This window comes from Chiloscyllium punctatum, chromosome 37 (assembly GCF_047496795.1).
Source record: "Chiloscyllium punctatum isolate Juve2018m chromosome 37, sChiPun1.3, whole genome shotgun sequence".
Classification (NCBI taxonomy): domain Eukaryota; kingdom Metazoa; phylum Chordata; class Chondrichthyes; order Orectolobiformes; family Hemiscylliidae; genus Chiloscyllium; species Chiloscyllium punctatum.
Window position 1 is genome coordinate 38,120,051 of NC_092775.1, and position 10,943 is coordinate 38,130,993.

Genomic DNA, 10,943 nt, shown 5'->3' on the forward strand with positions numbered 1-10,943 from the left:
TGTGCAAAGTACATTTATTGCCAGTTGAAATTACATTCTGTACTGAAATATACAACTGTTTCTCAATGGTTTGGGAATAAGAAACAGTCAAGATACCACAATCTTATTTGGACATTGATTTTTAAATCTTGTCCTTATATTTGTGCGTAGAACATTTAAGGTTCGGGTAGAGAATTAAAATATATTCTTTGACACAGTTATAAATGTTATAAGCACAAACATAGAAGACTCATCACACAACTAGTTCCTTTGGAAGTACTTTTAGTATTACTAAGCTATTACCCATTTTGGTACACCATGTTTTATTTGTTGAATAGGCTATATTGAAATTGCATTAGAAGTTGAAACCTTCTATTAACTTACTGTACCATATAAACTTATGATCAAACTATATGACAAATTATTAGTGAAGTACATAAGTTCCTTTTGAATTAGCTGGCTTCTGCCCTTAATTATTTTATGTTGGTTTTTCTACACAGTGTTAAGTGATCTATATGAAACCATATTTGAAAGGTGATATTAAAACTGGCAAGTTTAGCACTATAAACCTCCAAATATACTCATTCAGAATATCTACCTCGCAACCTTGGTTGGGTTGATTTGGTAGTGCCAAGAGCACATGTTATTATTGTGTAAACAACAGAATAACCTATTTTTTGAGAGTCTTGGGATGAGGGGAAATAGAAACGAAGCGTCTTGTTAGATAGTGGATATTTGAACAGAGACTAATAGAGTGACATTCTTATTTTGGTACCTTGGCATAGCAGCTCCGGCAGTTAAACTCTTGACACTAATCTATTCTATGATTTATTTTCCCTGTCTCCTGAGTTGGTGCCTGAAAATGTATTAGCTGCCTGGGCTCAAGAAATATCCTAGTCGAAAAGTTGGTGCTGGAAAAGCACAGCAGCCCAGGCAGCATCCAAGGATCAGGAGAGTCGTTTCAGGCATAAGCCCTTCATTCCTGATCACTTTTCGATTCTGATCTCCAGTATCTGCAGTCCTCACTTTTTTTTCAAGAAATGTCCTATCTTACCCTCTGCTGTCAGGGTCTCAAAGTTCAAAGTGTTTTTGTGTTCTTTCAACACTTGTTGAAGCTATTCGCTATTGCTGAGTGTCTTTCTTCTGGTGACAAGAATGTTCCTTACATTTAAGAGGAGTTGGTTGTCTTTTGGTAGCATCAGAGATAGCTGATGTCTGGCTTTCCTCCTTCTCACATAGACATGAAGTTAATTATTAGCTTGGCTAGCACTAGCTTTCTCCTGCATAAATATGATGATCAATCAGCATAAACGTTATGTGTTGCATATGTCTGTCCAATCAGGTGTGCATATCAGAGGCTGTGGATGTAATCAGAGACTATTAAACTTGTAATTTTAATGATCGCTTTATTTTTGCATTGGATAACCAGCTCGCCTATTCTCGATGGCCCAATTACAGGAACAGAGACTATCCCATCTCTATTCTGCCATTCAGTTAGGTTCTGGCTAACTTGCATTGTACTCCAATAATCTGCCTCAGTTTCACATCCCTTCATACCCTTGCTTAACAAAAGCCAATGAATTTTCATGTCAAATTTTTTGATTAAATTGGGCACAACAGGAGTGTGTCAGATTGCCATTACTTTCCATGTGAAGAAATGCTTTCTGACATCACTTGTTAACTTCTTCAGTCCAATTGTAAAGATATACCCCTTTACTCTGGACCCATTCTATCTATCTTATCAACATATTTAATCAAATTACACACTTCAATCAGATTTAGCCCTTAACCCTCTACTGAAGAAATGCAACCTTTCATAATTTCATCCTTTTTTAGAACAGATACCAATGTCCTACATTGCCTGTGCAACCTCCCTGAGATGTGATGCCCAGAATGCAATACTCCTCTAAGTATTCATGGTATGATAGAATGGTTACAGAACAAGGAGCTATTTGGTCTAGCCAATGCTGGTTCTCTGTAACAACAACTCAGCTTGTCTCATGGCTTCATTCTTTCCCTGTAGTCTTGGATTTTTTTTTTCTCTTCTGGATCAGTTACATTTATACTGTGGTCACGATAGCAGGTCAGATACCCTGAACTGAACACAATACTCTACATGTGGTCTGATCAATGATTTGTAGAGATGCAGCATCACTTCCTTGTTTTTATACTTTATGCCTTTGTTTCCTTTGTTTATAAACCCAAGGATCCTACAAGTCTTCTTAACAACTCTTTTAACTTTCCTGACTATGTTCCTAGAATTACGCATGTGAACCTCAGAATTCCTCTGCTTGTCTCAAAGTTGTATCTTTGAGCCTGTATTGTCTGCATTTCTTCTACCAAAGTGCATAGCTCATATTTTTCTGCATTGAATTTCATCTGCAAGGTGTCTGTCCATTTGGCCAATTTGTCAATGTCCCTCTGAAGTCGCTTAGCATCATCCTCACAATTCATTATCCTCCGTAGCTTAGTATCATATGCAAACTTAGAGATTTTGCCCTCAACACCCATTTCCAAAACATTTATATATGTCAGAAAAAGACAGGGTCACAACACCAACCCCTGGGGAACACCATTTTCAATTTGTTTCTAATCTGAGAAATGCCCATCTGTACATTGCCTCTGTCTTTTAGACAGTTTATAATCCAGGCTGCCGAGGACACATTAATCCCAAGTTTTTCTAATTTTCTAACCAACCTGCCATGTGGCACTGTATTAAATGCTTTCTTGAAGTCCAAGTATACAACATCCACAGCTTTACCCTCACCCACTGTCTGTATCACCTTATCAAAAACACAATCAAGTCTTTGTCAGACATGACCTGCCGTGGACAAAGCCAAGTTGACTGTCTAGTATTAACTTATTTTTCTCTAAGTGTATATTTACCCTATCCTACATTGTGGCTTTGATCAATTTTCCCACTATTGACCTCAAGCTGACAGGTCTGTATTTCCCTGGGTTATCTTTTGGTCCTTTCTTAAACAATGGCATCACATTTTCAAACCTCCAGTTCCCAGGGACTAATCCTGTGATCTCACAGGCCCAGAATATTTCTATCAACGCTCCACAATTGCTTCCTTACCTCTCTCAGCAATCTAGAATGCATCGCATTTGGGCCTGGTGACTTCTCTACCTGGAATGCTGCAAATCTATGTAGAACCTCTTTTTTATGTATCACTACACCGCTCAGTTGCTCAACACTAGGCCATTGTCATCATCTTCTAATTTGGTAACCAAAGCGAAGTATTCAGTTAGTATCTCTGCCATACACTTTACTTCAGTGAACAGCTTATCTTGCCAGTTCCTTATGGGCTCCATTCAAAACTTCACTAATCCTTTACTATTAATACATTTGAAGAACATTTTATTATTTGTTTTAGCACAGCTTGCCATCCTTTCCTTAGGCTTCCTTATTCCACCCTTAGTTTCCTACATAGACATACTGTATATGATCTATATTGCTATTATTATTCTGGTAAACATCACATGCCTCATTTTTCTTCTTTATTTTCAATATCTTTAGTCATCCAGGGTACTCTAGCTTTGAGTATCCAATATTTACTTTTCAATGGTACGTACCCAGTTTGTACCCTATTCATCTCTCTCTTGCAATTCTCCCATTTTTCATCCACTGTTTTATTTACCAATATGCATTTCCAAACAATCTGCTCCAGTTCAACTTTTAGACCTTTTGCCCTTTTCCAATCTGGGTTCTTCACCATTGACAGATTTTTATTCTTTTCCAACTTAATGTTGAAGCTTATTATGTTATGATTGCTATTTCCCAAATGCTTCCCTACTCTGATATTCCCCAATTGGCCTGCCTCATTTCATAGGTCCAGATGCAGCACAGCTCCCTTCCTGGTAGGATTGGAAATGTACTACTCCAGAAAGTTCTCTTGCACACGTTGAAGGAATTTTTCCCCTTCCATACCCCACATTATTTTTCCCAGTTTACCCTATGGTAGATGACATCATCAAGTATAACAACCTTATTTGTCTTATTTGTCCTCCACATTTCCATAATCTGCCTATAAATCCTCACTTCTACTTAGCCCCAATATTTGGGGCTCTATAATAAATACCCAACAAAGTCACCACGCTCTTCCTATTTCTCACCTCCAACTTTATAGATGTGGTTATTTATCTCTAGAGGTTTGGAAAATAAAAGGAGCAATGTGCTTCTGAGACTTTATAAAGCTCTAGTTAGGCCCCATTCAGAACACTGTGTCCAATTTTGGGCTCCACACCTCTGGAAGGACATACTGGCACTGGAGCGTGTCCAGCAGAGATTCATATGGATAATCCCTGGAATGGTAGGCCTAATATATGACGAATGGCTGAGGATCCTGGGATTGTATCCATTAGTGTTTAGAAGGTTGAGGGGAGATCAAATAGAAACTTACAAGTTAATGCACAGCTTAGAAAGGGTGAACGCTGGGAAGTTTTTTCCATTGGGTGGGAAGACAAGGACCCATGGGCATAGCCTTAGAATTAGAGGGGGTCAATTTAGAACGGAAATGAGGAGACATTTCTTCAGCCAGAGAGTAGTGAGCCTGTGGAATTCATTGCCACGGAGTACAGTGGAGGCCAGGACGTTAAATGTCTTCACGGCAGAGTCATAGAGTCATAGAGATGTACAGCATGGAAACAGACCCTTTGGTCCAACCGTCCATGGCAACCAGATATCCCAACCCAATCTAGTCCCACCTGGCCCATATCCCTCCAAACCCTTCCTATTCATATACCCATCCAAATGCCTCTTAAATGTTGCAATTGTACCAGCCTCCACCACATCCTCTGGCAGCTCATTCCATACACGTAATACCCTCTGTGTGAAAACCTTGCCCCTTAGGTCTCTTTTATATCTTTCCCCTCTCACCATAAACCTATGCCCTCTAGTTCTGGATTCCCCGACCCTAGGGAAAAGACTTTGCCTATTTATCTTATCCATGCCCCTCATAATTTTATAAACCTCTATAAGGTCACTCCTTAGCCTCCGACGCTCCAGGGAAAACAGCCCCAGCCTGTTCAGCCTCTCCCTGAAGCTCAGATCCTCCAACCTGGCAACATCCTTATAAATCTTTTCTGAACCCTTTCAAATTTCACATCTTTCCGTAGGAAGGAGACCAGAATTGCACGCAATATTCCAACAGCAGCCCAACCAATGTCCTGTACAGCCGCAACATGGCCTCCCAACTCCTGTACTCAATACTCTGACCAATAAAGGAAAGCATACCAAATGCCTTCTTCACTATCCTATCTACCTATGACTCCACTTTCAAGAAGCTATGAACCTGCACTCCAAGGTCTCTGTTCAGCAACACTCCCTAGGACCTTACCATTAAGTGTATAAGTCCTGCTAAGATTTGCTTTCCCAAAATGCAGCACCTCGCATTTATCTAAATTAAACTCCATCTGCCACTTCTCAGCCCATTGGTCCATCTGGTCCAGATCCTGTTGTAATCTGAGGTAACCCTCTTCACTGTCCACTACACCTCCAATTTTGGTGTCATCTGCAAACTTACTAACTGTACCTCTTATGCTCCCATCCAAATCATTTATGTAAATGGCAAAAAAAGTAGAGGGCGCAGCACTGATCCTTGCGGCACTCCACTGGTCACAGGCTTCCAGTCAAAAACAACCCTCCACCACCACCCTTTGTCTTCTACCTTTGAGCCAGAGATTGATAGATTCTTGATTTTGCAAGGAATTAAGAGAATCGGGGAGAGTGAGGGTGAATGGAGTTGAAATGTCCATCGGCCATGATTAAATGGTGGAGTGGACTTGATGGGCCGAATGGCCTTACTTCCACTCCTATGTCTTGTGCTCTTACGCTTATGCTCTTATGCTATGAAGTCACATCCTCCCCAAGCAATTTCTCTTCCAGTTCCCCAGTTTTCTTCATAATTGCATTGCTTACTAATTAGGTATCTAATATGATTTTCCTGGACCTGCTGTCTCCTTCATTTTCAGTGAATAGACACCCAGACTGCCATCTTTGCAGTCCTCCCTGCCTGCCTGGTACGACTGTTTCCAGAAACCACTCTCGTTCCTGCATGGTTTGTAGTTAGGAGAATCACTGTTCAAATCAACCACAAGTTGTTCAAGGACTGCTGCCCTCTGGCACTTCATGCAGATGTGACTGTCCTGTTTAGTTAAAGCCAATAAACAATTAGCTGTGTTTGATGTGGGGTGTGACTAGAAGTTTGGTTTGTTTTTTCATAAGAGATTAACCACTTAAGAATTAAAAACATTGAATGGATTTTATGATAGGGAGCGTTTTTTAAAAAAAAATCACATTTGTATGAGTGAGAGCTCTATTAGATCATGAGAAGGTTTTAAAAAACATTTCATGGTTCCTGAGGCCTGTCGATAGTGTTGCTGGGTTTGTGGCTATGGGGACAACATGGGGTTACATGGGGCCATAGTTGTTTGGAGCATAACAACATTAGCTTGGGGCTAAGGAGACATGGAGGAGTGGATAAATTAGCACTGAATTAGGATTGAATTGCCTTGGAGAGTATGAGGAGCAATAAAATTAGGTGAGAGGATGTTAGGGTGAGGGCTGTTGTTTGTGTGAATTTCAAGAAGAGGTCACCTTCAAGAACTCCATGGGGTCTGTTGCAGTTGGTCTGAGGATCTGAAAACTGCACACTCAAAAATTAATTGGTTTGCTGTATTGTCTGCTTCATAACTTATAATGTGCTTTATTGTTTTAAATAAACTAAATAGAGTTAATAATCTCTGATAAGCAATTCAGTATTCAACCTTTATCATTAACATGATATGGTGAACAGTGGTGGTGCTCTAAACAAAACAGATAGCTGATGAACACTTAATAAACAAGTTAATCGATGAGCAACACATATGGTTCACTGTCTGAAATCATGCTAAGGTAATATTAGACAATCCCAATGTCTTTTCCAGGATAGCAGCCAGTGACAAGTGGAGTTCTACAGGAGTCATTGTTGGGACCCCAACTATTCATGGTATACGTTAACGATCTGGACAAAGAAACTGGGGCTTTGTTTGCAGAAAGACTCAAAGATGTGGTGACACGGTGGCTCAGTAGTTAGCACTGCTGCTTCACAGCACCAGGGGTCCAGGTTCAATTACAGCATCGGGCGACTGTCTGTTTGGAGTTTGCACATTCTCCCTGTGTCTGCATGGGTTTCTTCTGGATGCTCTGGTTTCCTCTCAAAATCCAAAGATGTGCAGGTTTGGTGAATTGACCATGCTAAGTTGCCAATAGTGTTCAGGGATGTGCAGGTTAGGTGCATTAGTCAGGGGTAAATATAGGGTCGGGGAATAGGCTTCGGAAGGTTGGTGTAGACTTGTTGGGCCAAAGGACCTGTTTCCACACTGTAGGGATTCTAATTCTAATAGATGAACGGATGGGTGGTGTCGAGGAAGCATGGAGGCTGCAGAACGACTTTGTATGAACTAGGAGATGGGGCAAAGAAGTGGTAGATGGAATACAATATTGAAAACTGTGAGGTTATGCACTTTGGTAGGAAGAATAGAGGTGTAGACTTTTTTCTAATGGGGAAAGACTTTGGAAATCTGAAACAGAAAGGTACTTGGGAGTCCTAGTTCAAGATTCTAGTAACATGGAGATTCAGTTGGTAGGTAAGAAGATGAATGCAATGTTGGCATTCATTTTAAAAGGGCTAGAAGACAAGAGCAGCGATGTACTGCTAAGGCTGTATAAGTCACTGATTAGACTGCATTGAAATAATGTGAGCAGTTTTGGGTCCCATATCTAAGGAAGGATGTACTAGCCTTAGGGGGTCCAGAAGAGCTTTACAAGGACGATCAAGATTGATCTTGGGGGTGAGGGGCTTGTCATATGAGGAGTGGTTGAGGGCTCTGCTTCTGTATACAGTGAAGTTTAGAAATATAAAGGCAGATCTCACTGAAACTTTCAGAATACTGAGAGACTTGGATACAGTGGACGTGGAGAAGATGTTTCTATTAGTAGGACAGACCACGACCTGAGGATACAGTCTGAGAGTGAAGGGATGACCCTTTAGAACTGACATGAGGAGATATTTCTTCAGCCAGAGGATGGTGAATATGTGGAACTCATTGTCACAGAAAGCTGTGGAGACCAAGTCATTGAGTGTATATAAGACAGAAATAGGTAGGTTTTTGATTAGTAAGGAGATCAAAGATATGGGGAGAAGCAGGAAAATGGGATTAAGAAATATATTAGCCATGTTCAAATGGCAGAGCTAATCCGATGGCATAATGGCCTAATTGCGCTCCTATATAGAACATAGAACATTACAGCGCAGTACAGGCCCTTCAGCCCTCGCTGTTGCGCCGACCTGTCATACCAACCTGAAGCCCATCTAACCTACACTATTCCATGTACGTCCATATGCTTGTCCAATGACGACTTAAATGTACTTAAAGTTGGCAAATCTACTACCGTTGCAGGCAAAGCATTCCATACGCTTTACTACTGTCTCAGTTAAGAAACTATCTCTGACATCTGTCCTATATCTTTCACCCCTCAATTTAAAGCTATGCCCCCTCGTGCTCGCCGTCACCATTCTTGGAAAAAGGCTCTCCCTGTTCACCCTATCTAACCCTCTGATCATCTTATATGTCTCTATTAAGTCACCTCTTAACCTTCTTCTCTCTCAAGTCCCTCAGCCTTTCCTTGTAAGACCTTCCCTTCTAACCAGGCAACATCCTAGTAAATCTCCTCTGCACCCTTTCCAAAGCTTCCACATCCTTCTTATAATGTGGTGACCAGAACTGTACACAATACTCCAAGTGCGGCCGCACTAGAGTTTTGTACAGCTGTAGCATAACCTCATGGTTCCGGAACTTGATCCCTCTATTAATAAAAGCTAAAACACTGTATGCCTTCTTAACAAACCTGCCAACCTGGGTGGAAACTTTCAAGGATTTGTGTACCTGAACACTGAGATCTCTCTGCTCATCTACACTACCAAGAATATTACCATTAGCCCAGTACTTTGCATTCCAGTTACTATATCTCTTAGTCTTTTCCACTAAGCTCCGAAATATGAATGAAGAGGTGGAAGAGAAAGAAAAGAAGCAGCATGAACTACAAACTCTGTGCTATCAATCCAATGAAAAGACTGCTGGCTTACAGGAAGATCTGGAGCAACTCACTAAAAATAGATCAGGCTCAGCAGAAGCAGCTAAACAAACATCAGTTTAAGTTCAAAGCAAAACTAGAGAAAATAACAGACCTTTAAAACAAGTAGGGATGCACAATTCACACAACAAAGATCTACAAATCACTCACGAGGCCGTTCTTTTAGGAATAGATAGCAACAATAATTGCTCTAGTAAAATAAATCAAGTTGGTCATGGAAGAATCCAAAGAACGGCCATAGCAACTAACCAATGGAAGAAATCTAGCTTCGAAGAAAACAAAAAAAAAGAAAATGTTGATGAGGTTTGACAGCTTTTACAGCAGGTTACAGAGGAGAAAATATACCAGAGGGTTTAAAATGATCTGAATGTTATTATGGAACATGACAGGAACAATAAAAATCACTCAAAACAGCTTGAGGAAAGAGAACAGTCAGTGGTCAATCTGAAAGAAATATTGGCTGCAATGTGTCAGGATAAGCAGTCCATGAAAAATAAATTGACAATATAAACTTGAGCAACAGACCATATCACTGATGACTGTGGAAATTAAGGATGCCTCTTGAAAAAGTCACCTTTATCGGTTCTGTATATATCAGTAAATTACCTATATGTTAGAGAGACTCATAGGCTCATCTGTTATTATGACTAGTTAAATATTCTTTTGAATAGGAGGGGTATGTTGCATGTGTGTGTAAAACCTTGCACCTTCAGTCTAGTTCACCTTTAAGGACTCTATGTGCTATGTACATACAATGTTGCAGTTTTGCCTGGCAGTCAGTCTATTGTAGGTTTGCAAACTGCATGCACACAGAAAGCAATTGGTTTGCTGTGATGGTTGTTTCATAACTTATAAGAATTTCTGCTACCAAGGTTGGCAGGCATGACTCTATCCCACACTATCCTTTATTCCAGGCGCAAAACAAAAACAATACATGGTACCTTCGACGGAACTTGAGTTGAGAAAATTTCCACTGTTTGGTAGTGAAAGTCCAATCCATAAAGCCTGGTTTCCACTTGTTTCATGTATTCTGCATTTTTCTGGTAAACTAGGGACAGGTAAAGGAAAGTTGTTTGAAACAACTAGGAGTTTTTTTTTATCATTTATAACAACACCATTCTAACATCTCACATCTTACAAATATGTTACTGTTGTTTTACACCAACAGCCATTGTAGATAGTTATTCAACATAATCATGTGCTGATCAAAGCTGCCAAATGGATCTGAATGGAAAAGGGTGGCACTGGAAAAAGCACAGCAGGTCAGGCAGCATCCGAGAAGCAGGAGAGTCGATGTTTCAGGCATAAGCCCTTCATCAGGAATGGGCTATGCTTTTTCCAATGTCACACTTTTCAACTCTGACTCTCCAGCAGCTGCAATATCATTTTCTCCAAATGGATCCTAATGGCCAAAGAAAAAATTCCTTTATCGATTTTGAGAGCACCTTGGGTTTTTTTAAAATTGTTGTTCTCCCCCCACTTGATTCTCATGAACCTTTGGAATGTTTTGTTAGTTTGCAGTGCAACTAGACATTAGGGTGAATTCTACTATTACCATTACTAGGAAGAAACAATTATCAGACAATCGGCAAAATGATCAGACAATGCGGACAAGTGATACCCATTCATTAGTCTTCATTCTGCTAGATCTGCAGATACAGGTGACCAGATCATACTTTAGCAAATGAACAATGTGTGTGTAGACTCCAATTCAAAATGACTTAATGACAGATGTGTAAGTAGGCCTGACTAACTGTTATGCTGTAAGGTTCTCTAGAAGCACTAAGTACATTTTGTTATGTTTCACTGTACAATAGAAGAGATG

The 10,943-nt window shown here is 40.2% G+C and overlaps 1 protein-coding gene across 1 annotated transcript in view; it reads right to left on the reverse strand.

The window, feature by feature from the left end:
• The window catches only part of gdap1l1 (ganglioside induced differentiation associated protein 1-like 1), a 92,684-nt gene extending 82,518 nt beyond the window's left edge, over positions 1–10,166 (reverse strand). The window contains exon 1 of the mRNA XM_072556611.1: positions 10,060–10,166. The gene's annotated coding sequence lies outside the window, so the exon portion shown is untranslated. The remainder of the gene's footprint in view (positions 1–10,059) is intronic.
• Positions 10,167–10,943: the final 777 nt, after the last annotated feature.